Source organism: Canis aureus, chromosome 28 (genome assembly GCF_053574225.1).
Source record: "Canis aureus isolate CA01 chromosome 28, VMU_Caureus_v.1.0, whole genome shotgun sequence".
NCBI classification, from domain to species: Eukaryota; Metazoa; Chordata; class Mammalia; order Carnivora; family Canidae; genus Canis; species Canis aureus.
This window is the reverse complement of record NC_135638.1, coordinates 16,903,821-16,929,021: the sequence shown is the minus strand read 5'-3', so window position 1 is coordinate 16,929,021 and position 25,201 is coordinate 16,903,821. Positions and strand designations below refer to the sequence as shown.

The window sequence follows — 25,201 nt, the reverse complement described above, 5'->3', positions numbered from 1 at the left end:
CTTTTGCCATGGTAAAGTAGATATTTACAGGTTCCAGGGATTAGGGCATGGACATTTTTTAGAGGCCATTATTCTGTCTACTGCAGATCTTAATTGGGGCCATGCAGTATAATACAATGCTTCTTACCAGTATTCTCAGTACTTTAGGGTAAAATAATGTTGATAATAACAAGTAAATTTTATCGGATGTGTAATATGTTCTAAACTCTTTTTCTGCATTATTCATTTAGTCCTTAGAAGTGTCCTAGGAGACAAGCACTATTATTATTCCCATTTATAAATAGGAAGATAGTTGCAGAGGAGGGGAAGTCCCATAGCTAATAGGTGGTGAAATGAGGATTTGAACTTACAGTCTGGTTTCAGCACTTCTGCGTGCTTTGAATCTCAACATAGTAAAAAATTAATTCTGAATGTCTGGATTTACTAAACATGGTTAGTAATAATAGTGACAAGTTCAGGATTTGGCACCACAATGTCTGGATTCAAATTCTACCTTTACTAGTTCCTGGATGAACCTGGAAAATTTATTCAATCTCTGTGGGTCTCACTTAACAATAAACTGAATTAGTAATAACACTTGAGGATTAAATGAGGCCATATATGAATAATACTTTGAATAGTGACTCCTCAAAGTGAGCTATTGCTAGCTATAATTATTGATGACAACTCAACATTTAAAAACAGTTAATTGTAAAAAGAAATGTTTCCTTTAGGTAACTTCAGGCTCTTCATAAATTTTTATGAAAAAATTTTTAAAATATTAAAACTAAAAAGAAATTTTTAATTAAAACTTTTCTTTTAATATACCACAGTGCTATCTCCTTTCTCAGACACTGATTTCTCCCCACTCCAGTATGCCTTCCATCTTTCTAGCACTGTTACTTTCTACTGTTATCTGATTGTATACTGTAAACACCTCATCCAGACTCTACTTGCCCAGGTTAATGTCCAAATGACTTAGAAGGGCAGCAGGACACAAAATCCAAGTTCTCCCTTTCAGCATCTGTTAGCCTAGTATTTACACAGCCATTACTGCTAAATTCTTACTCTTCTCTTTTGCTATTATTATTCCTTGAAGGAGGCTCATGGGTGTAGAGAAGGAAGGGAGGCCCCTGGCATACCCTGGATCCCTGTCTCAATGCCTTCTAATATCACTCTAAACCCTACCCTCTCTTCTAATAATCTCTGCTGCCACTGCCTTATTTCAAGCTCTCATCATCTCTGCACTTTAAGCCATTCCTAGCAAATCTGTGGCCTCTAGCCTAAGTCTCTTCAGGCTTAATCTCTTCCCTGCTCACTAGAATGATCTTTCTCAAGTACTAAACTCACAGGTTACTCTGTTACTCTCTTTCTTCAAACCCCATGCCCCAGTTCCTGTAAAGGTTATTCCTTTTCCTGTGTCTGTTAGCACCAGTTAGGTGCTTCTACTGTAGCATTTAAAATAATCACAATTGTTTATATAAGTGCTAGCCTTTCCTTCTAAATCATGAATTCATTGATGGGGAATAAGCGATGGTTTTGGAGGCTCCTGAGTGGCTCAGTAGGTTGGGTCTCTGACTCTTGGTTTCTGCTGAGGTCATGATTGCAGGGACCTGGAATTGAGCCCTTGTGGGGCTCTGCACTCCGTGCAGAGTCTGCTTGTCCCTTTCCCTCCCCTTCTCCCCCCATGTTTCTAAAAAAAGAGATAGTCTTGCTGGAATGAATTTATTATATTATTTTTGTCATTATCTATTTACATATCTGTCTCTTGTCACTTAAAGTGTGAATTCTTAAAGGGGAGGCTCATTGTTTTATTCATTTCTTTTTCCAGCTATGTCCAAGACAGAGGAAGTGCTTGGTAACTGTTAAATGGGTGAAAAGGGAAAATAACTCAGAAAACATACAATCGAAAAAATTCTGCTTAAGCCCAAAATAGTACATAAAGCAACTTACTGGGAACATATAAGGTTATGATTTTAGAAGAAGTATAACTTATGGTTAAAAGCATGGATTCTGGAGCTTTGAATTCTCACTCTGTCACTTACTACATATGCATTCTTGGGCAAGCTAATGAAGCCTGTATCTTCTTTGTCTATAAAACAGGGATGACAATAGTAACCATCTCTTAGAGTTAAACAGATCAAATGAGTTAATATTTCTAAAGTGTCTGTAATAGTGTCTACCACACAGTAAGTATTCTAGAAGTGTTTGCTAAGTGAAAACACAATAGTTTATATTCTTACTGCTTTTGATGGTAGCTAATGACTTTATAATACAGTGATTTAAAAGATTAAAAATAGCCCAGAGTTTTGTGATGGTGATGTTTAGTGATTTTTAACTTTCAATGATTTTTAATATCTCACATTATACAAGGACCATATATATCCACTGAACATTTAGAGAGTATGGTGTATGATTCCTCGCCTAAGTAACTTACATATTTTCTCACCTGTTATGACGTAACAAATTACCACAAACTTATGGCTTAAAATAACATACATTTATTATCTTATGGTTCTCTGGATCACAAGTCCAACACTAATCTTACTAGGCTACAATCAAGTTGTCAGCAGACATTCCTTTCTTGAGACTCTCAGGTAGAATCCATTGTCTAGTCTTTTTCAGCTTCTGGGAGGTGTCCACATTCCTTGGCTAGTGGTCCCTTTCCTCCATCTTGAAAGCCAGCAATATTGTATCAATCTGTAGTCACATCTCTTTCTCTGACTCCAGACAGGGAAAGCTCTCTGTTTCTAAGGATTCCTATGATAAGAATTAGGTCCACATGGATGATCTAGAGCAATGTCCCATCTCAAGGTCCTTAACTTAATTATGTCTGCAAAGCTTTGTTTGCCATATAATTTATACACGGGTCCTGGGGGCGGGGGTTCAGTTAAGAGCATTTTTAGGGGACCAATATTCTGCCTACCATACACTTGTACTGTAAAATGAATTCCTGCTAAAAGGTACATAGGTTTTGTTTTTTTGAAAATGGAGACAGTATTAACTAAAATGTGAACAATTGTGTCAGTATCATTTATCATTTGTTCCTCTAGTCATTGGTAAGAGCCTTATCTGCTTAGCAGAAGTACTGCAGGGCTCACTGATTAATGGCCTTGTTTTCAAGGACTTTTATTTTAGTAAAGAGGGGAGAATAAACTCGTATAGATGAATATCTGCTAGGGGCTAAGCACTCTACAATGAATTTTGAATACATTAGTCCCATTTAATTTCCACAATAACTTTATAACATGTGGTAGGCAGCCGAAAGATGACCCTCAAGAATCCCCACCACTAGTATGCTATGACCTTGTGTAATCTTGTCCCTTTGAGTGTGGACTGCATCTGTTGACTCTCCCAATCAATGGAGCAGGACAGTAGGGAGAAGGATATTATTTCTGGGATTAGGTCACAGAAGACAGTGAGTGACCCCTCTTGCTTATACTATCTCTGCTTCTCTTTTACTAGTTTGTTTTGATGAATCCAGCTACAGTGTGGTATGGTGCCTTTTAGAGAGAGGCCAACATGGTGAGGAACTGAGGGTGACCTCTAGCCAACAGCCAGGAAGTAACTAAGGCCCTCGGTCTAATACTTGTGAGTGACTGAATCTTACCAACAGCTAGAGCCTGAAATTAGAAGTGAGTCTTCTCTAATAGAGCCTTGGGACTACAGCAGCCTCTGCGAACACCTTGGTTGCAGCCTTGTGAGAGATCCAGAGCCAGAGAACACTGCTAAGCCACCCCTCAGATGCCTGACCTATAGAATTTATAAGAAATATTTTTTTTACGTTTTGAGGTGGTTTGTTACACATCAAGAGATACTAAGATATTGGGACATCTGGGTGACTCAGCGGTTGAATGTCTGCCTTTGGCTCAGGTCGTGTTCCCAGGGTCCTGGGATTGAGTCTTGCATCAGGCTCCCCACAGGGAGCCTGCTTCTCTGCTTATGTCTCTGCTTCTATGTGTCTCTCATGAATAAATAAATAAAAAAATACTAAGATATTAATACTGTTTTAGTACAGATAAGAAAAAAAGAGTTGAGGTGACAAGGTGACTTTGTAGGTCTCCCAGTTGTTAGTGAAAACTACCACAAATGATGATGATAGCAATAAAATTAAAATTGATAGTAGCTTACATTTATTGAGTACTTACTAGATGTTAGACACCTTTCAAATCATTTTATGTATATCATCTTAGGTTGTTACATCAACTCTATGAGATAGATACTATAATTATCTCATTTTATAAATAATGAGATTGGAGCATGGAGAAGTTAAAGGACATTACTAAGACCCCCAGTTAGTCAACATATTGGTAGGATGTGAACCCGGATTGTATGACTCTAGAGTTTTCACTCTTAACCACTAACTTCCTTGGCTTACAATAGAGTTCTGTCCTGATAAAACCATTGTAAGTTGAAATTATCCTAAGTCAAAGGTGCATTTAATACACTTAACCTATCAAACATAGCTTCTCCTAGACTGCCTTAAACGTTCTCAGAACATTTGTAGCCAATACTTGGACAAAATCATCCAACACAAAGCCTGTTTTATAATGAAGTATGGATATCTCATGTAATTTATGGAATACTGTATTGAAAGTGAGTAACAGAATGGCTGGGTGGGCATAGAATTGTGGCAACTGTGTTGACCGTTTACCCTCATGATTGCCTGGCAGACTGGGAGCTGTGGCAGCAAGCTTGCTGCCGCTGCCCAGTATCATGAAAGAGGATTGCTAGTCCAGGAAAAGATCCAAATTCAAAATTTGAAGTGCGGTTTCTACTGAAGGTTTATTGCTTTTGCATCATCGTAAAGTCAAATAATCATAAGTTGAACTGTTGTAAGACTGTTTGTAAATTGTTCCTTCAAGATCTGTGTTATAAGGCAAAAGGATATGGGTGTAGCAGGAAGAAAGGGAAAGGGTCCAAGAGTTTACCAGCAGTGAGGTTAATCCTGATCAAAGTATTAGGAAATGCTGGGGTGCTAGGGAGCCATCTGATCTGACTCCGTAAGGCTGGGTATGATTTAGGCTTCCTGCTGTTAGAGGAAGGATGAGCAAAAATGGTGAAAAAGCATAAGGCACAGATGAGAAAGCACCACCTCACAGTGCCTAGAGCTGGGGGAGGATGAGGGATAGTGGGAGATAAAATTAGGTATGTTGGAGCCTGGTTATATAAAAGATTATGAATAATTTTTATAAAAAACATTGATTCTTGAATTTTTTGACTAGTAGTTTAAATCAACTATATTTTAGTTTAGTTTAAACTATACAATAGAACTATTATAGAGATAACATACTAGTGAGTGTGTAATATGTAGAATCTGTATGGATTGTATGAATATATGAAATTTAGTTCCAGGGAAATGCAAAAGAAAAATAGGAATATATGTAGAACATTTTGTGTGATTAAATTTCTTAGATGTATTCAGTTTTATGTAAAGTGAAACTGCATGAATATCAAAATTTGCAAGCCTTTTTATTTCCTTGTAAAAACAATACTATTAGTGGTTACATTCAAAGCACATTAAGTATTTCACTAAAAACAGGGCTTGCAGAAATTAAAAAAAAGAAGTCATTATGATTGTGTTCTTAATTACCTGGGAGTGGACTTCAAAAACACTACTGTGGAAGAAAGTCATATAAAGCAGGACTGAAAACATTATCCTCTCTTTTTCTCAAAACATCATTCAAATTCACTAGATGGAAATTTAATTTTGTGAGATGTCTGTACTGCTCAAATTTGTTTATGGTGTGAGCTTTCAATTTAGACAATTTATCATTACTTGGAGAGAAACTTTTTCTCTTAAGCCAGATTGAGTTTCCTTTCCAGGGAATAGATGAATCCAGGAAAAATGTTTCCATAGCTCATACCTAGCCAAAAGCAGTGGCCATGGAGGAACGGACTGCTCATTAAATAATGACAAAAGGAAAATATGTGTTCTCTTTTCCCATAGTCTCCCTGTGTCCTTGACATGTCTCACAACTCTCCAATCCATAGATTCAAGCAGTTTACATTTTGATTCTTAAATTTTGGGGCTGGACTTCTTTTCACCACAGTATTAAGCAGGTGATTACAAATATGAAATACAGAGAAAGGCCTGACTTTGATTTGTGTCTGACAGTTGTATGACCTTTGGATAGCCTCTTAACTGTCATGAGCCTCAGTTTCTTAATCTTTCATCTGTTTGACATGTCCTCTAAGATTTCTTTTTGTTTTAATGTATTAGGATTCTAAAGGACAATTCTGTATGACTGCAATTTCAAGCCAATTCTACATTTAGACATGTGGGCCTCTAGGCTGTCTCCATGTATTTTTTTGAAGCTATCTTTTCTATGTCTGCAAGTTTTCCACAATACCATAATTACATCCATAAGAGAGGCTAAGTCCTAAATTCTTAGCCTAGCCCAATTTGGCTCCTTTTCTCATTATTTTTGATCTCATAATTTAGGAGAGGATACTCCCTCCACCTCTCAGGCAGACAAATTCTGTACCAGCCCTAAAGGAATAAGCCTGAAGTCATTTCCTTATAAAATCTCTCCCTTTTCTGCATGTATTTAAGTATTTGTACTGTATATCTTACTGTTGTAACAGAGGAAGTCAGAGAGGAGAAGAAAAAAATATGGCAATTATTCAACCTGACACCATTAAACTTTGCAACCTCAACATCCAAAGCATCGCTTCATCTCCAGTCCAACTCCCAACCCTGGAGGATTGCAGTGACTCTTGGAGACAGGGAATTTCTTCAAAAAGAAGCCCTGGAAACCACGATAAGGTGTTTCAAACAAGAGCTATTGACTCATTACATCAGAGTTTCAGGACCAGTCTGTAGTCAATATTCTTGTGTGCCTCCAAAATGTAGGAAGTAAAATAAAGATTTATATAGGTGCATGGGGATTTCACATGATTTCTAAATAGTCTGGGAAGCATCCAGAAGTCCTGATTCTCTTGAGTTTCTGAATTAGTGCATTGTTTTTCCTGTGACTCATATTAGAAGGATCTAATAACTAAACATTGCTCCTGATTATCTCTGGGTCATGGAATATCCTGAAAGTTGTATAAGGCAATGCTGTTGGGTTAAAAGAGTTGGCCTGAAGTTAAGGAAACTTGATTGCTCGTGTCCACCCTCTCTGTTGAGCTGAGTGCCCTTGGGAAAATGATAGAACTCCTGAGAACCTTAGTATTGCATCTGAAAATGAAGACTATAGGCTGGATAAGTTTTGAGACCCTTTCCAGTTCTAAATTTATAATACCATTCTAAGAGTAAGTTGTCACATGCCTATAGATACTTTGAATTAGACACAGATACTGGAGTGAATGTCAAAGGGTAGTGTGCTTAGCTAGGCTTTGACATTATCCAGAATTATAGAGGCACAGCTTTAATCCACTTTGATTCAAGAGACTTCTGAGGAGAAAAGTAGTATCAAGAATTGGCGAGCAAGTTAGGCCTGCTATTACTATACCATCTCTAAGTGTTTTGTTTCATATTATTCAACTTACAGAGATTTAATAACATCACAGTGTTATTAAATGATGTTCCTTTGAGCCACCATTATAGGAAGATAGTGTAAAATCTCTGATTTCTATATTTATTCCTTTCAAATTCATTTAAAAAAATATCTTTGTTAAAAAATCCTATTAAGATTCACTAATCCAGTGACAATCAATGAAACGAGATTTTTACTGCTTGTGTGACACTATATTAATCACTTTGGAAGGATATAAACACTTATGAGAAAGTGCTTGTATACTAGGAGAAGAGAAAAGCAAAGAAATGAAAATAGGAACAGCAGTAAGAGAATCAAAATGCCCAGGGCATTTTGCAGGAGAATGAAATTAACCTAAAAGGGAAAATGCATGCTTTGGTTTTTTAATGCAATAATTTCTGTGTGTACTTTGTTAAAGATTATTTTACTTAGAATCAGGTTGAAATCTTTCTTTTCCCAGCATACAAAGCTCTCTTTAAAGATAAATGTTGCAATAGTATTTTTAATTATTGAGGCTGGGCACTTGTTTCCTTCTTACATTCATGTACTTCCAAAGGGATTTGGAACATGGAAGAGTTTCATAGCTGTTTTAGAGAAACAGGAACTTAGGTTTCTCTAATTACAAACATTACTTCCCAGTTCTAGCTAAGTTCAGGCTCTATTCTCTGTAGTACTGAACTTTCCAAGTTGTGTTACATCAATATAATGTATGATCTGTGTGTGCTGGAACATCCAAACATTGGTGAGTCTCTAGGATACTCTAGGATACTTTGTTTTAGCTAGCTTTGCTGTGAGTTATTTTTTTTTCAATGTGGTTAGTGAATTACTAAATAAACATTTAATTTAGGAAATAAAATTTCATAAATTTCTCCTCCTTCTCAGGTAATTGTAGCTCAAACAGTGCAACAATAATGTAGTTTGCGTTTCTACAAGCTGAGTATCTGAAGTAGTGTCTGAGCACTACTCCTAAGTTTGAGATGCCCAGAAACTGCTCATTTTGTGGTAATCATGATGGCTTTCTGCTCATCTATCAAAATCATATACCATAGCTGAGTATCTTTAGGTAGTATTAGTGAAAGAAAGTATTTCTAACGTATAATTTGAAAAAATAATGCTAGCCTATAACAATACTAATGTATAATAAAGTATAGGTGGCTCATATTTCTGCTTAAGGTTAGGCTATTTCCCTGTATTTTGTGAAATAATATTAATGGCTAATATTTATATAGTACCAGTTGTATGCCAGACACTATTCAAAGTGTTTTACGTATATTAGCTCACTTAATACAACTTTGAGTAGTAGATATTGTTATAAATCACAATCCCATTTTACAGATGAAGAAAATGCACAGAGATTTAGTAAATTGCCCCAGATCATGAAGGCAACAGGTCAGAATTTGCACTAGTTTCTCTGATTCTGGCATGTGTGTTCTTAATTACCATGACATACATACTTCCTCCCAACAGATCAACCTGCACATCGGCGCCACCCCCACCCTACCCCCCCTCCCTTTATTTGAGGCCAGGAGCCACATTCCAGGACTTGAGCACCTGCAGCCGGAACCTATTTTTTACTTAATCACTTAATAATAAGTGAGGTGGGGAGAAGCCGAATAGCTAGCTGGTGACCATGGCTGGCTACGTAATTATGCAGAGCTCAGTTCAAAATGAAAACATGAGGCCTCTTGTTCAAAAAGTAGAGGGAAAAAGTATCATTAAAGGCACTAAAGTATAAAGCCTTTCCTTTCCTTCAGAGTCTCCCTTGTCATGGTATTTTTAATTTGCCATTTAATGTTTTAAGTAAAGGAAATTTAAACTTTAAATTGTTAGCATTAATTTTGCCATTCATCTCTCTATTGTGCAATGTCTGTTTTAAATGCAAATATAAGAGCATTTGACTTGTATGGAGAATCACCAAAATTGTACTTTTTTGGTAGTTTATATCTGAATATCTTTTTTCCCCCCTAATTAGAACAGTGGAAACTACACAAAACTGACTCAACTGTTTTTATTTCACACTTTCTACCTCTGGCTTACTGATGAGTAAGGAAGGACTGAAAGGAGAAGGGAATGTGGGTTGCCCTGTTCTTCCTTTCCTTCAGTGTCATCATTTTTAACATAAAGTAGTTCACTAATGCAAGGAGCTAATGTAAGAAAGAGTACGATAAAGTTTTTTGGTTTTCATATTTCTTAAAACACCATTGTTTTCTTTCTGTGTTTGAAGCAGTTCTGGTTGGAACAGAAAGCATAGCCTCTTGGGACAATTGGTGTCCTTACTTACTCAATTGTAGACACTGTGCACTTGATTTGAGTCCTCTAAATTTTAATTTACTATGGGTACACTGGAACCCTGTGCTCATGGACCTCATTAGCATATATCTAAAGTGGGAGGTAGGAAACAAAACAGGCTGACATGCATTTTGCTTCATCTCTGCTCACATGTATATTCCATTGTCCCACTGGACTTTACTTATGAAACAAGTACAAATATAAAATTATTGAGAATTTCATGATGGAAATAGCAGAGTCCTTCTTAAGGCAGAGCCCTGCTAGGTCACATGCCTGTGAAGCAGGCTCTGCTTTGGGCCATTAGATGAGATGGAAGCTGGACTAAACTGAAATCATTCTTCCAATCAGCCACAAACGTCCCAAATGTTGTACTAAAGATATAAGTCACTGGAATGGGAGGGTTAGCCACAGGTGACCAAAACAGGGCAGCCATGCCTACAAAGACAATGATGGGGCGCTTGGGTGGCTCAGTCAGTTAAGCCATTGACTCTTGGTTTCAGCTCAGGTTATAATCTCATGGTCATGAGATCAAGCCCTGAGTTAGGCTCCCTGCGGGGAATCTGCTTGAAGAATCTCTCCCTTGGCCGCTCCCTCTATTTGCATGTGTTCTGTCTCTCTCTCAATCTCTCAGATCTTAAACAAACAAACAAACAAAAATGGAGTTGGCTGGCTATATATTGAAATAAGGCTGTGGAGAAGAATAAGGATAATGGAAGCTCACCTGCCATTTCTTAATGGTTAATGACTAAATGTGAAAACTAGGGAGCTTGGGGCAGGCCCGGGTGGCTCAGCGGTTTAGCGCTGCCTTCAGCCCAGGGTGTGATCCTGGGGACCAGGGATTGAGTCCCACGTCGGCTCCCTGCATGGAGCCTGCTTCTCCCTCTGCCTGTGTCTCTGCCTCTCTCTCTCTCACTCTGCCTCTCATGAATAAAAAAAATCTTAATAAAAAACAAACAACTAGGGAGCTTGAGTGGTTTTCACATATTTGAAGGCAGGTACAGTCAAATGGCAGAGAGGAGAACTAATTGTAAGAGTTGCAGAGATGTTGAACACTCAGCCAAGGCAGATCTGTCAGGGGAAGCTCGGAGGCCTAGTAGGGAAAACTTGGGGATCCTGAAAAGTGCTGCAGAGATCTTTGGATATCCCTGAGGATGCTGACTCTGCAGTCCCTCTGGACCTTCTAGATGTGTGGAGGTGACTACCCTTCCTTGAGTGGAAAGAGCTGACACCAACTGTGCTACAAGATGCTACAGAAGTCTCTCCCTAAAGGAAAACTGGTGCCCTATTCAGATTTACCCTCATCACCTCTCCTGGCTTCCAGACCAATAACAAGAGATGGAATGTTTTAAGGGTGCTTGGTCATGGGGCCAGAATGCAAGTCTGAGTAAACAAGGATGTTAACATAGGGGTACTTTTTTTGGGAAATGAAGATGACCACCATAGCAAAGACTGTAGGTGTGGGACAGTGTGCTACTGTGGTGGCTCTTAGAACCCTAGAAAAATAACAGCCAACTCTCAGTAAGTTAGGAATCCTGAATTGGCCTGAAAGATGATAGAGAAAGAAGCAGTAATGTTTTGGAGAAGTGAGCATGATGGAATGTTAGTAGGGCCAAAAAATCCACCATGAGATTATGTCCATGAGAGGGTTGAGAGGACAGACCATTCACCAAAGCCATGAGGAATGTGCTGGTGAGGGAGATGTAGGCCAGCAATGATAGTAGGTGGTCACAGAGCTGTGCTCATTTCATGAATTGATGTCCTGTGGGGCCCATCAGTAGTAGAGGCCAAATGATGGTGCTTAACCACCAGAAGCTAGGAGGCCACAATTTTTAAAATCTAGCAAGGTCACCAGGAGTTGCAGAGATGGTAAATAAAGCATGTGTCCCCATGGGCAAATATTGCTACCTAACATCAATAAGAAAGAGGGAGAAAAAAGGAAGGAGAGAGAGAGGAGAGGAAAAGAGAAAAGAGAATGAGAGAAGAGCAAGAGGCTAAGAATAGCCCTGCAGAATATGAAACTAAGATCCCTTGCTCAGTTTTCAGAGACAGTCATTTTTCTGGTGTATAACCCATTGACTAAAGAAGTGTCTAGGTCCCTAAGAGGAAGGGTTCTTCAACCCCATGGGAAGTATATATCATGGCAGTTCTATCCTTCTCCAAAGATACTTAAACCATCATTTATCTGGGAAAGAGTACATTGGGGAAAGGGGAATAACAAGAGTTACAAGGACTATTGAACTCATGGTCTGAGTTGACATTGATAATCAGAGATTAACATGTCCTCCTGGTCTCCTGTTGGAGTGGAACCATGGGACCAAGTAGTAAATAAAGTCATGACTAAAGTCCAACTCACAGTGTGTTCATTTGTTCCATGGACTCATCTCATTGTCATTTCCCCAGTCCTGAATGCATAATCAGAATTGATATCTACTTGGAATAGGATTAACTGCTACATTGGGTCCCTAGCCTGTAGAGTAAGTGATATTATAATGGGGAAGGCCCAATGGAAACCTCTAAAACTAACCCCCTCTTGCCCCCAGTCAAGATAGAAAATCAAAACACTATTTTATCCCAGTGAGGATGGTGGAGATTAGTGTCACTATTAAAGACATAGATGATGCAGGGGTGGTGTCATCTATTATATGTCAAGTTATTTTCCCAGGCTGGCCCCTGCAGAGGCCAGACAGATCCAGGAAAATGGCTATCAACTACTGTAGGTCTAACTAAGTAGTAACCCCAATTGAAGCTGCTGTGCCAGATGTGGTGTTGTTGCTAAAAGTTCAATAAGGCCTTAGGTACGAGGATACGGCCATTGACTTATAAAATGAATTACTTTCATTCCAATGATAAAAGGGGATCAGAAATAATTCATATGGGACAAATGACAATATTCAGATATGGAAGCAGGAAGAAAAAGGCCGAGCTTGAATTATGAGTGGGTTGACAACTCCCTCATGGCTTTGTTAGACTTTGTTTAAACTGCACAGCAGTCTAGAATGCTTCCCAGTGTTTTCCCTTTCTCCCCTTCAGTCATGGGCAAACCTAGATCATGGTCTGATGGCTCTCTCAGCTGCATCTGGCTCTCTCTCTCTTTTCACATAGGATTTTTCCCTAATAAAATTCTTCTATATTTAATCCTGTCTTTGCAATTTTGTCCTACACTTACATAGCTCTCTACCCTCGGTGTACAGAAACGTTCTTTGGTTAGTTTCCAGTTTTCTACTATTTTCCATAACCCTTAGTTCTGCCCCCTTCCATCTACGCAATCCTCCTTGACTACACTTAAAGAAGGCATTGGAGACTATGCTTTTTCTGGGGACAGAGTGATTTTCTCAGCCTCTGCTTCCTGCTTCTGAATGGTAGGAGACCAGTGGACATAGTAAATCACAAATTGCCACAATCCTCTTTTAGTGCAGGCTGGTGACAGTACAACTCCCACAGAACATAGCTTTGCATCTTTAATTCTGGTTAGCTTGATTTGCTAATAGTCACACCCATGATTCTTTTTGAGACATGTCTCTTTCTCTAGACTCAGTTGCTGGTAACTTAAGTGTACAAAATGTACATCCTTCTAGGGGAGAACCACTTCTTTAGGTGTCTCTCTGAGGCACTTTGACCTCATGGGGCCAGAATAAAACTGAAAGATTTTTACTTCATTCGCATAGGGCATTTGCTCATATGATCCTGTGTAGACCCTTTTTCCCATTTGCTCAGTTTTCATTTTCTGGTTCTCAGGTTCCTGTTAGCCTTCATCTCCAACTTGCAATATTGTCATGAGATCACTTTGTGTATGTTAGAGGTGCCATGGTGCAGACAATCCTGTTAATTGGGCATTCAGACAATTGCTGGTTCCATATCTTTATCTTTCTTCTCATGCATTTTCAGAATTTCCACAAATGAGCTTATTATCTAGGTCAACTCCTAACTTTTGCCTATTTCCCTTAGCTCTCTTTGCTAGAAACTCACTCATGTTTTTGTTGTTGTTTCCATTTCTGTGACAACACATAGAAAAGACAAGCAAGGACTGGCCCTGAGACACTCCAGCATTTAAGTATCAGGGAGAAGAGGATGATTCAGCCGAGGAGAATGAGAATGAGAAACCAATGAGGGAGGAGAAAAAGCAAGAAGAGGGATGCCAAGTGGAAACTAGCAATTGTGCTCAATGTTGTTAAAAAAAAAGGCAATATACTGAAAATTGACCATTTGCTTGAATCACATGGATCATGGTGACCTGGACTAAAGTGGTTTTGGTGGAGTGATAAGGGTGGAGCCTATTTATAATGGATTGAAGAGGGAACAGTATCTATGTCTTGTGTCTGCATTATGTAAAGGGATCTCTCCCTTCCTCTGTGTTTCTTCGATTGTGCATCTCCGCCAACCATCTCAATTGGGATAAACCAAACCAGTAGCCACAGTATCCTTCCTTCTTAGAACACAGGAGAATAATTATATTTATTTTAGTACTTTGTCTCCATCTCATCCATTGGTCTGGTCTGTTTATAGGATCCCTGAAACTATGCCTGTATTTCACCTTGCCACTTGGCCGGAAGGCTAGCCCTAAGTAGCTTTAGCTATGGTAACAGTTTGTCTTATCCTTTCAATTTGAAGGGTTTGTTTCCCTGCTATATCAAATGACTGCTCAGACAAGTATTCAAGGTACAGAAATGATCAGATTCTGTTTCAAGCTAGTCGGAAAAAGAATATAGTTGGCTGGGCAGTAGCTGGGTTGTATGTAGCCTTAGTTCTAAAATAGTTGCAGGATTCAGTGAAGGTTCTTAGTTGTAAGAATATCTGGGCAGGTCACTTAAGAAAATTTAATCCTATAAAGAGAGAGCCTTTATGGTTTCCTCGGATCCATAAAAGTCTATGCCTTACTGCTCTCAACTCTTCACACTTTTTGTTTTGTTTTGTTTTAAATTGACTTATTCTTCCCAAGTGTCTGAAGGGATAGATGATATTATTCATGCTTTAGAGAACAGAATAGGAAACAGAAGCTGAGAGAATAGATAATTGACCATGTTTTAAAGTTGACAAGAGAGGGAACAACTTAGTATTTGAAAGCCATGAAGCTAAGTGGCCTCTGTTTGAATCATGGCTCTGTAATTTACTTGCTATGTGACCTTGGACATTGATGTAGGCCCCGAGACTCAGTTACTTTAACTGCAAAACGGGGCTAAGGCCAATATTTGAATTATGAGTTGTTGGGAACATTACCTGTGGTAATCCAGGTAAAGGGCATTACTATTCCTCAGCATGTGGTATGTTTTTAATGAGTGCTAAGTCATAATAAAATGTACTTCCTTTATCTTTAGTATTGGGCTTGCCACTTGGCATCTGAATCATATACAATTACCCATCTAGTCTTTCAAATCCCATTTTTATTTCAGAATTCTAGTTACTGGAAGATATGACAAACTATAGCTGTATTTTTTTTAAGGAACAGATTAGTATAAAAGTAAGAGGAATTGTATCATTTTCTATCAATTTCCAATATCAAAATTGACAAATCAAGGCAGGCCAAATTTGAAAATGTGCAGAGAGGAAGATCACCACTAAATCACCTCATTTATTTTCTCTTTCAAAAATATATTTTTTAAAACAGCAGGATAAAAAAGGAAAATTGTATTAGAAAAAGGGCTGTTACCCTACCACATTTCCTCAGTGATTGATTGTATTTTCTCCCAGGAATTGAAGAAAAGGAGAAGAGAACATGAGGGTTGATTGCATCAAAAGTGTGACACGAATAAAAGAATCAAGAAATCACATATGTCTGCACAGAAGTCAACTAATAAATCAAAAGCATGTTCTTAGCTAAGTCAGATATTTCTTTGAAACAGCATATGGCGCAATTCCAATATACTCTATATTCAGCTACCTAACAGGCTGTCTTGTTGCTTTCAACTAGTGAAAAATCTAGCAGCACAAATGTTTATAAGCCTGGTAAAAGATTTTAACATTATTTAATGCCCTGATTAGCTATTACTGGCCTGATGATTACACTGTAAAACCTAAAATCATAAATGGAGAAAATAACCTGTTGGCAGGAGTGAACACTAATTGTTACAACGTCCTATATTAAATGTGTTCATAGTTTCTTTTTAGCAGTTATTTTCATGTAAAATTTAACAAGTTTTCTTTCATCACATATCGTCAGTATTTTTTTTAAATGTGAATTTAAATTTCTGCATCATTTTTAGTTGAGAGTCATAAAATTAACATATAATAATTTTAACCAAATCAAATTCTCATAGCGGTATCATGTCCTAATCAGAAAAGAATAAAGCTGGCTTTTAAAAATGTTATGATGACTGCGTCTTACTAGAAAGGATAACTAAACCCCAATATAATTGGAGAAAACTAATTCGTATGGAATTCTAAACTGTCAAACACTAAAAAGTCTATGACTATGTAAAGATTACTGTGGGTGGCTATAACTTGTAGCAAGGGAAAAACTTGTTAGACTAGAATTAATTGACAAGGGTAGGAGGCATTTGTTTCAGTAGATCATTATTCCCTATTTTTTTCAGAATTATACTTAATTGCCATTATATTGCAATGTCAGTGTTAATGTCAAATCTGAAAGGAATATTCCACCCACACATCTCTTGACCAAAAATTGCAACCACTCATGTTTGTTGGGCACTGATCCCAAGTAATGGCTGAGTTCTAGAGGAAATTGTTGAATGCTATATTTTATCAAATCCAAAAGGGAGGGAAGGTAGGGGGTATCAGTGCAAAAAATTTAGAATAGAACAGTCATAAAGGAGACACTGGTATATAATATTCTAACCAGTCCTTTGACTCTCTTTACCTATGTAAATCAGCAAGTTATTCTGAATGAAAACTAGTCTTTTATTTCCAATAACCATACTCAGCAGCATCTGTGGAGTTCATGAGAAGTAACAGGGGGCTCCTTCCTACATGTGAAAATCCTCACATGTTCTGAGAGGGCCTAGAGCTACTTTGCCAGAGTTCTGAAATCCAGGTTCTCTTGCTTACTTTTTCCTTTCATTAACTCAACTGATTATTTCTCAGGGCCACTAATTCTGTATTTATTGTCTATTCATAGCACATAATATTTCATATGAGCATAGTGCTATCAGCAACTATAAAAAAGTCGAAATGCTATGCTAAGAAATCTGGTGGTCAGGTGTTGATGGGACTGGATATACATTCAAAAGTATAGTGAGTGTTTTAGTTGTTTGATTTTTCTGTTTCTAGCACCCCAGTAAAATAATGGAAGAAAGTAAAAAAGGAAATGGTGCTAGTGAAGTGTTTCTTCTCTGCTAGACACTTGGCAGACACCACCTCAATCATTTTTCTGCTGGCCCAGGCCTGTGACCAATTCTGTTCATAGTTGAGAAATATTAATTCATGTTGGGATAGTAACCTGTTGACTCAGCATCAGGCCACCCCTTTATAAGGCCTTACCCCTTGCTTATGCCCCAGTTACAATAAGTGGCGTCATCAAGCCTTTGATCAAAATGTGACATTTTTCTGTCTCCTACTTAAATTCTAAGTGACTTATTCTTCTCCCTGAATCTTACCAATTTTACCTAACACCAGACTGCAAGATGCCTTTGCATCCTTTCCTGTTTGCCTGCTTGTTCAGACTTCTAATTGCATATAGCTGCTCCCCACTGATGATTATGTTCCACTTTTAGGAGTAGCTGCTCTATACGGGGATCTTCCTGCCATTAATTGCCTGCCTGACTGCTTGGATTTCTCTATCTGCTGCAATTCTCTAACATACCACATGTGGATTCAGGATTACCTCCTTTTCCTACTTTGGGGTCCATCCCCAGTTGCCTTCTCTGAAATTCAGGTTGCCAAGTTCTACCGTCTGACCCCCTGTGTACTCTCATTCTTTGATTATGGGAGATAAGTAGAGAAATGTGGGCTAAGGAACTGGAAACCTGGCAGCCATAAGAAATCTTAACTTTGGAGCTGTCCTCGGTAGATTTTTCCATCTTCTGTTCCTTTCTAATTGTATGGAGGGAGAGATTTGTGAAATCTTGATTAATTTGAGCTAGTCAGCTCACAGGTAGTGATTTTAGCAGCTATTTGAGTTTATCCACATGTCAGTAGCTGTAATTGCAAACTTCTTTCTTGTTAATTCCTGGAGTTGCCTCTTTTCTTCCCCTGCTGTGAAATTTTGTCCCTCTCAAAAAGAGAACATTTTCTTTTTTTTCTGATGTGCAAAGCATACTCATTAATTTCTCACTTAGTGATGATTCATTAATCATGGGAGGGCATGTGAGCTGCAGTAAAAGCAACTCCTTTAATTTAATTTACAAACATTTATTGAGTGTTTAATGTGCAGAGCAAAGCGCTAAGCATCAGACCCAAAGAGACCCAGTTTGGGTGATATGTAAATTATTTTTTTCATTGGGATAAGTGTTTAATAAACTTTTCTGAATCACATCTAATTAGTATGGACTTTATTATGGTTTTAAGTTAGAGAGTAAACTATAGCATAAACTATTTAGTAATAAACAAACATATTTGGATCAGTTCCATAGAGAATTAATAACTTTCATTTAGATAACTTACCTACAATTCATATTCTCATGAAAACAATGCCAAATCAAAAATTAACCCTGCAAAGTACCACTGGTTATGTTTTCTTTTTGTACTGTCTTCTCTGTCAATTCCACTAGGTAGGAATAACATAGGGTAAGAATCAGGAAAATGGTTATAGAAGGAATGCTAGTTGAGTAAAACTAGGATAGAGTTTGTAAGAGTCATTTTAATTTAATTGTATCCTTAGGTTATAGAATCATGGAACATTGGAATGAAGACCAAAGGATTAAGTTCATATCGATCATTAGATAAGGAGGCTCTCACCAAAGGGAAAAAATGTGATTTGCTCAAGATTTACCAACTAGTTGGAGTTAGAAACTAGTTTTTGATTTAGGTCCGTAGCCATGACCTCTTGAATAGTAAGAAACAGAAAATAATTCAGATTTGGAAAATTAATTGTTCATGGCATTAATAAGTGGGCAGATTGCATTAATGCCTGCTCTGTGGGTACCTGTGGCTTTAGTTTAATTGAATTGTCTCTCTTTCTTCATTTTCAGAATCAGCTTCCCTCTTTGGTGGCCACTTTTCCTCCTATGGGAATAGTCTTCATTCATGCTACTGGTAAAGATATTCCTAAGTAGCCACAGAACCATGTGTTCCTGGCTTGTCAACTTAATGAAAAACCTGAAAACAAAGCTATTTCTTGTTGTTTGTATATCACGTAGGTCATTTGGTCAAAATGTTTAGGGAATCATGAATGGCCAGGCATGGCTTACATGTCCACTCTCTTTGACCAGGGAAGCCCATCTACTACCAGAATAAGGGCGATGTTGGGAAAGTGTTCTGGATAGATAAAAACAATGACTTTGTAGCCCACTCCATCAGAAAAAAATCTAAAGGGAACTTTTTAAAGGCTCATATAATTAAAAGAAAATGGATATAGTTGAAACTTGATTTTATAATTTTGGAGTATTGCAAGAAATGAGGAGATACTGATTAGGACGTTGCTACATTAGATCTTATTGCAAACATTTAATAATTTTTTTTAACATTGAATAATTTTTATCAGCATAGTGTACTCTCCTCTTCCATAACTCTCCTGATGCAGACATATCCATGATTAATTAGCAAGCCCAACTTTTACATTCTCTCTTCATCCTACTTAATGTCATCTGTAATACTCCAGGTAAACAGTAGAGAAAATTCTTATGGGAAATAGTTCAGGGACCCTTATTGTTTATATTGTTTGATTCTTTGATAATGCTTATCTTTATTATATTACAACGAATAGTGATGAGTTAAGTGATAGATAACTTATTTAGGACATTGCCACATATGTAAAAAGTGCTTTTTTAAAAAATAAAATATTTTTGAAAGTTTATCATTCTGAATATAATTATTTTTGTGCCTATACATTATCAAATTCAGTCATTGTGGCTCAATGTGCTCGTTGAACATTTATGAAGTTTTTTCTGAATGAGCTGGCAACTAAATGACTACATGAAAACAGAAACAGATTGGGAATCCCTGGGTGGCTCAGAGGTTTAAAGCCTGCCTTCAGCCCAGGGAGTGATCCTGGAGTCCAGGGATTGAGTCCCGCGTGGGACTCCCTGTATGGAGCCTGCTTCTCCTCTGCCTGTGTCTCTGCCTCTCTCTCTCTCTCTCTCTCTCTCTCTCTGTGTCTCTTGTGAATAAATAAATAAAATCTTAAGAAAAAAGAAAACAGAAACAGATACTCAAATTCATAAACAAACATCTGACCTCCAAGCAAAGGGAGTTAACCACTCTTAGTTTTTACTTTTAATCTTAATTCGTTCGCTATGACGTAGATGTGATTACTATTTAAACGATAAAGTAATTAGCTCAGTATAATATTAAGAATGGAGGCTTTGTCAGTATATATTTTATTCATAGCCCTGGTTCTTACTAATTTATTTAACCTTGCTAAGACTTAGTTTCATTATTGGAAAAGCAGTGATAATAATTGAAACAAACCCATTCCTGGCAAATAGCAAACACTGCATTTGTCTGATTGCAAATGCCTAGGTTTTATCTTCTATCCGCATTGGGTATATCTCAGGCTGGAGTGTGCCGCCACTCTTTACCATACACACACACACGCACACGTGCACACGTGCACATAACATACACACATACATGCACACACACAAGGGGATGTGACAATTTGTCATAAGTGAGAAGTCAAAAGATAAATAAGGCACATCATTCTCCAGCACCAATTTTATTAAAAAATATCTGGGTGGGTGAAAAGTTAAAGAATTTAACTAGTAAATAATTTGCAATATTTTGAAAGTTGGAAGAAGCATACAGGTAGATAGGTTATGACTTCCTATTTCCCTTTACCCAGTTGCTACCATTAATTTAGGTATTTCAAACAGATCTTAGACTCTTAATTCCTTGAGCACTTTATTTCCAGTTAACCTTCACTCTTATTTTATCATGGTGATCTCACTCCATGGAAATTCTATGAGTCTGGAAGAATTTTGAATTTTTCTACTTCTGAAAGTCTAGTCATACTATCACATTCTCACCACTGTCTCTGTTTCCTGACTCACTCATTGGGAACTCTGTGTCTAGAAATCTCTTGTTTCACCCTGTTAGACTCCCTTCTTTACCGCCTATGGCTTACGCTTATTTTCTATCAGAGTAGACACTGTCAATATCCCCAATTCTCTTCTGCTATTATCCGTTACTCTCTGTGTGCTGTGACCTTCAATCTCTCTCCATCTCCCCAAACTCTATACTCCAACAGAACTAAAAGTATTGGAAGTTCCCTGAATGTGCCCTGCTGTTATGGGTTTTTGTTCCTTTGCTTGTGACACTCTCTACTAGAAATACCTGTCATACAAAGATACATTTAATTTTAAAATCTTTCTGGGAAAAGTCTCTGTGAAAGCTTTTATGATCACCCCTCCCACCCTGAATAAATATATTACACACTCATTTGGTGCCCCACAGTGTCCTATAACCATTACATCAAGACACACATTATACTTATTTCCACTTATGTGATTTTTAAAAATGATTTTATTTATTTGAGAGAGAGAGAGAGAGAGAGCACAAGTGGGGAGGAGAGGGAGAAGCAGGCTCCCCCACCTTGAGCAGGGAGACCCATTTGGGGCTCAGTTCTAGGACCCTGAGGTCATGACCTGAACCAAAAGCTGATGCTTAACCAACTGAGCCATCCAGGCACCCCTCCACTAATGTGATTTTCATATCCACCTTCAATGGCTACTTCGTTTCTGTATGCTCACCTTCAGTGTAGTGCCTAACATATAGTAGGCAATTAATTAATATTTATCAGATGAATTTATTAAATGAATTAAGCAAGAGGAAGTAATATCTCTCTAGAAAAATTAAAGTTTTAATTTTTCCAGTAGTAAGGCACATACAACCCTCATCCCGTCTCCCCATCTTTTTCTCTAGCTACTGGGAAGGAGAGGGTCAAGTATGAGGAGAACAAAAGTTACTAGCTATACTAGCCCTCATTGTTGGTATATGTGAAGTATTTATGTTCCTCTACCTAGAGTTTACATTATTAACTTTAGATTATATGAGTTTTAAAAATAAGTTGTGTGTTTATTATGTGTGCATGTAGAAAGAGGTGGATAAATTATTTCAACAGGTACTATTTCAGAAAATAACAATATCTTCTCTTTCTTGACAATTTTAATACTTATCAGTATATCAGATTATCAAAGTTTTCTAATGTGCTACAAAGTAACTAAGATTACCACTTTGCATAATTCATGGTTACTGATATTGACATTATTAATATATTTTGGATAACTAATAGTAGTATGCTGGTAAATGTTTAATAACCAACTCTCTGGGGAAAAAACGTTCTGATTTTAATATTTGCCAGTTCCCTCATGTAAATGCTCCCACCACAACGTGGGGTTGCTGAACACAAAGTTATTGGAGCAGAAGTGCACAGCTGGCTCTTGTGAGCTATACAAATTAGCTCTAGCATATCATTGTCAAATCACGTCCTGTAGATTTCCAGGAGAAGCTTAATAGTTTGACTTAGATATTTACTTTAATAAAATGGTATAAGGAACCATTATAATATGAGGCAGATTACTTTTAACAGCTATACTCTCGTTTCCTCTCTCTGAATTGCCTCAAGTAATTAGAAGCAATAGAATTCAAGATTATTTGCTTATTGCTAATTAGGCCTGAGAGTGTAATAATTTTCTAAGAAGAATGTTAAAATTTCCAAATGCAGGATGGCTTTAACCATCTATTCTGTTTTTGGGCTGCTTGGGTATAGCTCTTCAATTGTGGCCCATATTCCGTATTCCTTGGTAGGTCTCAGAAAAGGAGGAAGATATCAGTTTCTGCGCATGTTCTGTTTAAACGTACATCTATAATTGACAAAGTATAGTCAATAAAGTATTAGAACTTACTTAACTTTCTTCAACTTTTTGGGACTTTTCCAGATGTCATAGACTTGTTCGTAAAGATCAAGTCTCTGAAGAGAGTTGTACAAAGGCTTTGCTTAGATAGAATAAGACATTTCTTCATCTGTAAATTGGAGACAGCATAATATTGTGGATACAACCTTGATTTTATGGTCAATATCAATGATATAAAAAATGCCCCCTGCTTAAATAAGCAATATTTTAGTTAATATAAGTAAGAATGTTTGCAAAGTCCCTTGTTACTTAAGCTAAGTTTATTTGAATGTTTTAAAATATTCAAATAGTTGTAGTTGCATCTTTTACATAATATTTAAGGTCTTTAGAATTTCTCAGAGTGATATGCAAGCAAATGTATGACTGTGAGAAATGTTTCAGTCAAATAAAACCTAGAGTCTTTCTGAGCCATTGAAGTTTATATATAAATATTTGTATTGTTGTGAGTTTTCTAGAAGGGATTGTATTCCAGAACATTCTAGTCTCATCAATCCTGAAAATATTTCTACAATAAGAAACTTGTTACTTATCTGTAGACTTCTTTTCCAAAGTGTGTACCAGAGAACACAAGTCTCATGAGATGCTCCTTGGAAGAAAAGGTGGGGGAGGTTATACAATCAAGTATGGACAATGTTATATGCATTATGCCTCATCCCTCCTTTAAAGAGAAAATGCTAATAAGAATATTAAGGACTCGGGATCCCTGGGTGGCGCAGCGGTTTGGCGCCTGCCTTTGGCCCAGGGCGCGATCCTGGAGACCCGGGATCGAATCCCACATCGGGCTCCCGGTGCATGGAGCCTGCTTCTCCCTCTGCCTGTGTCTCTGCCTCTCTCTCTCTCTCTGTGACTATCATGAATAAATAAATAAAATCTTAAAAAAAAAAAAAAAGAATATTAAGGACTCTGAGAAGTCCCTCAGGAAAAAAATCTTTTTTTTTTTTTTTTTTAGGAAAAAAATCTTTAAAATTTGTTTTAAAGAATTTCCCAGTTATATTGACCATGGATCCTCTTTTTTAAAATATTTTATTTATTTATTCATGAGAGACACACAGAGAGAGAGAGAGAGAGAGGCAGAGACACAGGCAGAGGGAGAAGCAGGCTCCATGCAGGGAGCCCAATGTGGAACTCGATCCCGGGTCTCCAGGATCAGGCCCTGGGCTGAAGGCAGGCGCTAAACCCCTGAGCCACCCGGGCTGCCCGGATCCTCTTTTTATATTATTCCATTAATACCTTGAAACACACTTTTGGAAATATCTCCTTTATAAACACCATTTTGAAAAAATATTGAATTTCGACTTTTCAGATCAATATTATACAATATATAGCCAACTTAAAAATTCAGGAACACATTTCTCAATTTTCTAAAGAATTGAAAATAACCAAAATCAACTGAGAAGACATAGATATACTAAATAAAACAATTGACCACGGAAGGAATTCATTATGTTGTTCAATAGGACCTTGCCTGCAAAAATATAAAAAAATTTCATGGATGAGTGTTTTCAAACCTTCAAAGAACAGGTAATTCCTATGCAATTTAAATTGTTTCAGGCATAGGAAATAAAGAAAGCATTCCAATTCTTAAAAAATAAACCCAAACTAATATGGCATTAACTCTAAAATCTGACAAAGACACCACAAAAGAGAAAATGGGTAAATCATCTCACTTATGAATATTAATGTAAAACAGTAAATAAAATCCAGAAAATAAAATCCACGCTACACTAAAAGAAAAACATGCCATGACCAAGTGGGGTTTATTTCAGGAATGCAAAACTATTTAACGATATGAAATCTTGTAGTACAATTGAGTGCAGGTCAAAGAAGAAAAATATGTTATAAAATAGGAAAAGAATGATACATCTGTAAGTAAAATTGTATATATTTCTTAAACTAGTTGCTAGCACCCTTCTTAGCAGTGAAACACTTTAAATATCTCCACTAAAGTTAGGAATAACTTTATAGTAATGTGCCTACTTTCCCCATTATTATCTAATTTTTTTGAAATACAATAGACAAATTAGACAAAGGAGTGAAATAATGATTATATACATAGAAAAAAAGGGGCAACATTATCATTATTTATAGATGTTATGACTGCATAATTGAAAGAACCAAGAGCATCAATAGGAAAAAGTACTATTAGAAACAATAGAAGAATATAGTAGTAGTGTGACTGGTCATGAAATATATAAAACAGCTTTGATGAAACTGTAAGCAAAAATGTGATATAGGGGAAAGTATTCTAATTACAATTGCAAATAATAAAAAAGTAACAATAAACCAAATATATCAGAATAAATGTAATAAGAAATAGGCAGTTCCTAAATGAAGAATGCAATTTGAATAAGTGGATAATGTGTACCTCATTCTGGACAACGATATATAGTATTACAGCTGTGACAAAATTATTCTCATTAACTATATATTAATTGTATTTCTGATTAAAATCACAACAGAATGATCTTGATGATAACCCATGAGAGAACT

At 37.1% G+C, this 25,201-nt stretch overlaps 1 long non-coding RNA gene across 12 annotated transcripts in view; it reads left to right on the top strand.

Annotated features, from left to right (window-relative positions):
- The window catches only part of LOC144300471 (uncharacterized), a 100,324-nt gene that overhangs the window by 2,676 nt on the left and 72,447 nt on the right, over positions 1–25,201 (top strand). For 11 of the 12 annotated variants that reach the window (XR_013367130.1, XR_013367127.1, XR_013367129.1 and 8 more), the window contains exon 3: positions 18,830–18,893. The exons of the other annotated variant lie outside the window; for it this stretch is intronic. This is a non-coding gene — a long non-coding RNA (uncharacterized LOC144300471). The remainder of the gene's footprint in view (positions 1–18,829; positions 18,894–25,201) is intronic. 12 annotated transcript variants of the gene reach the window in all.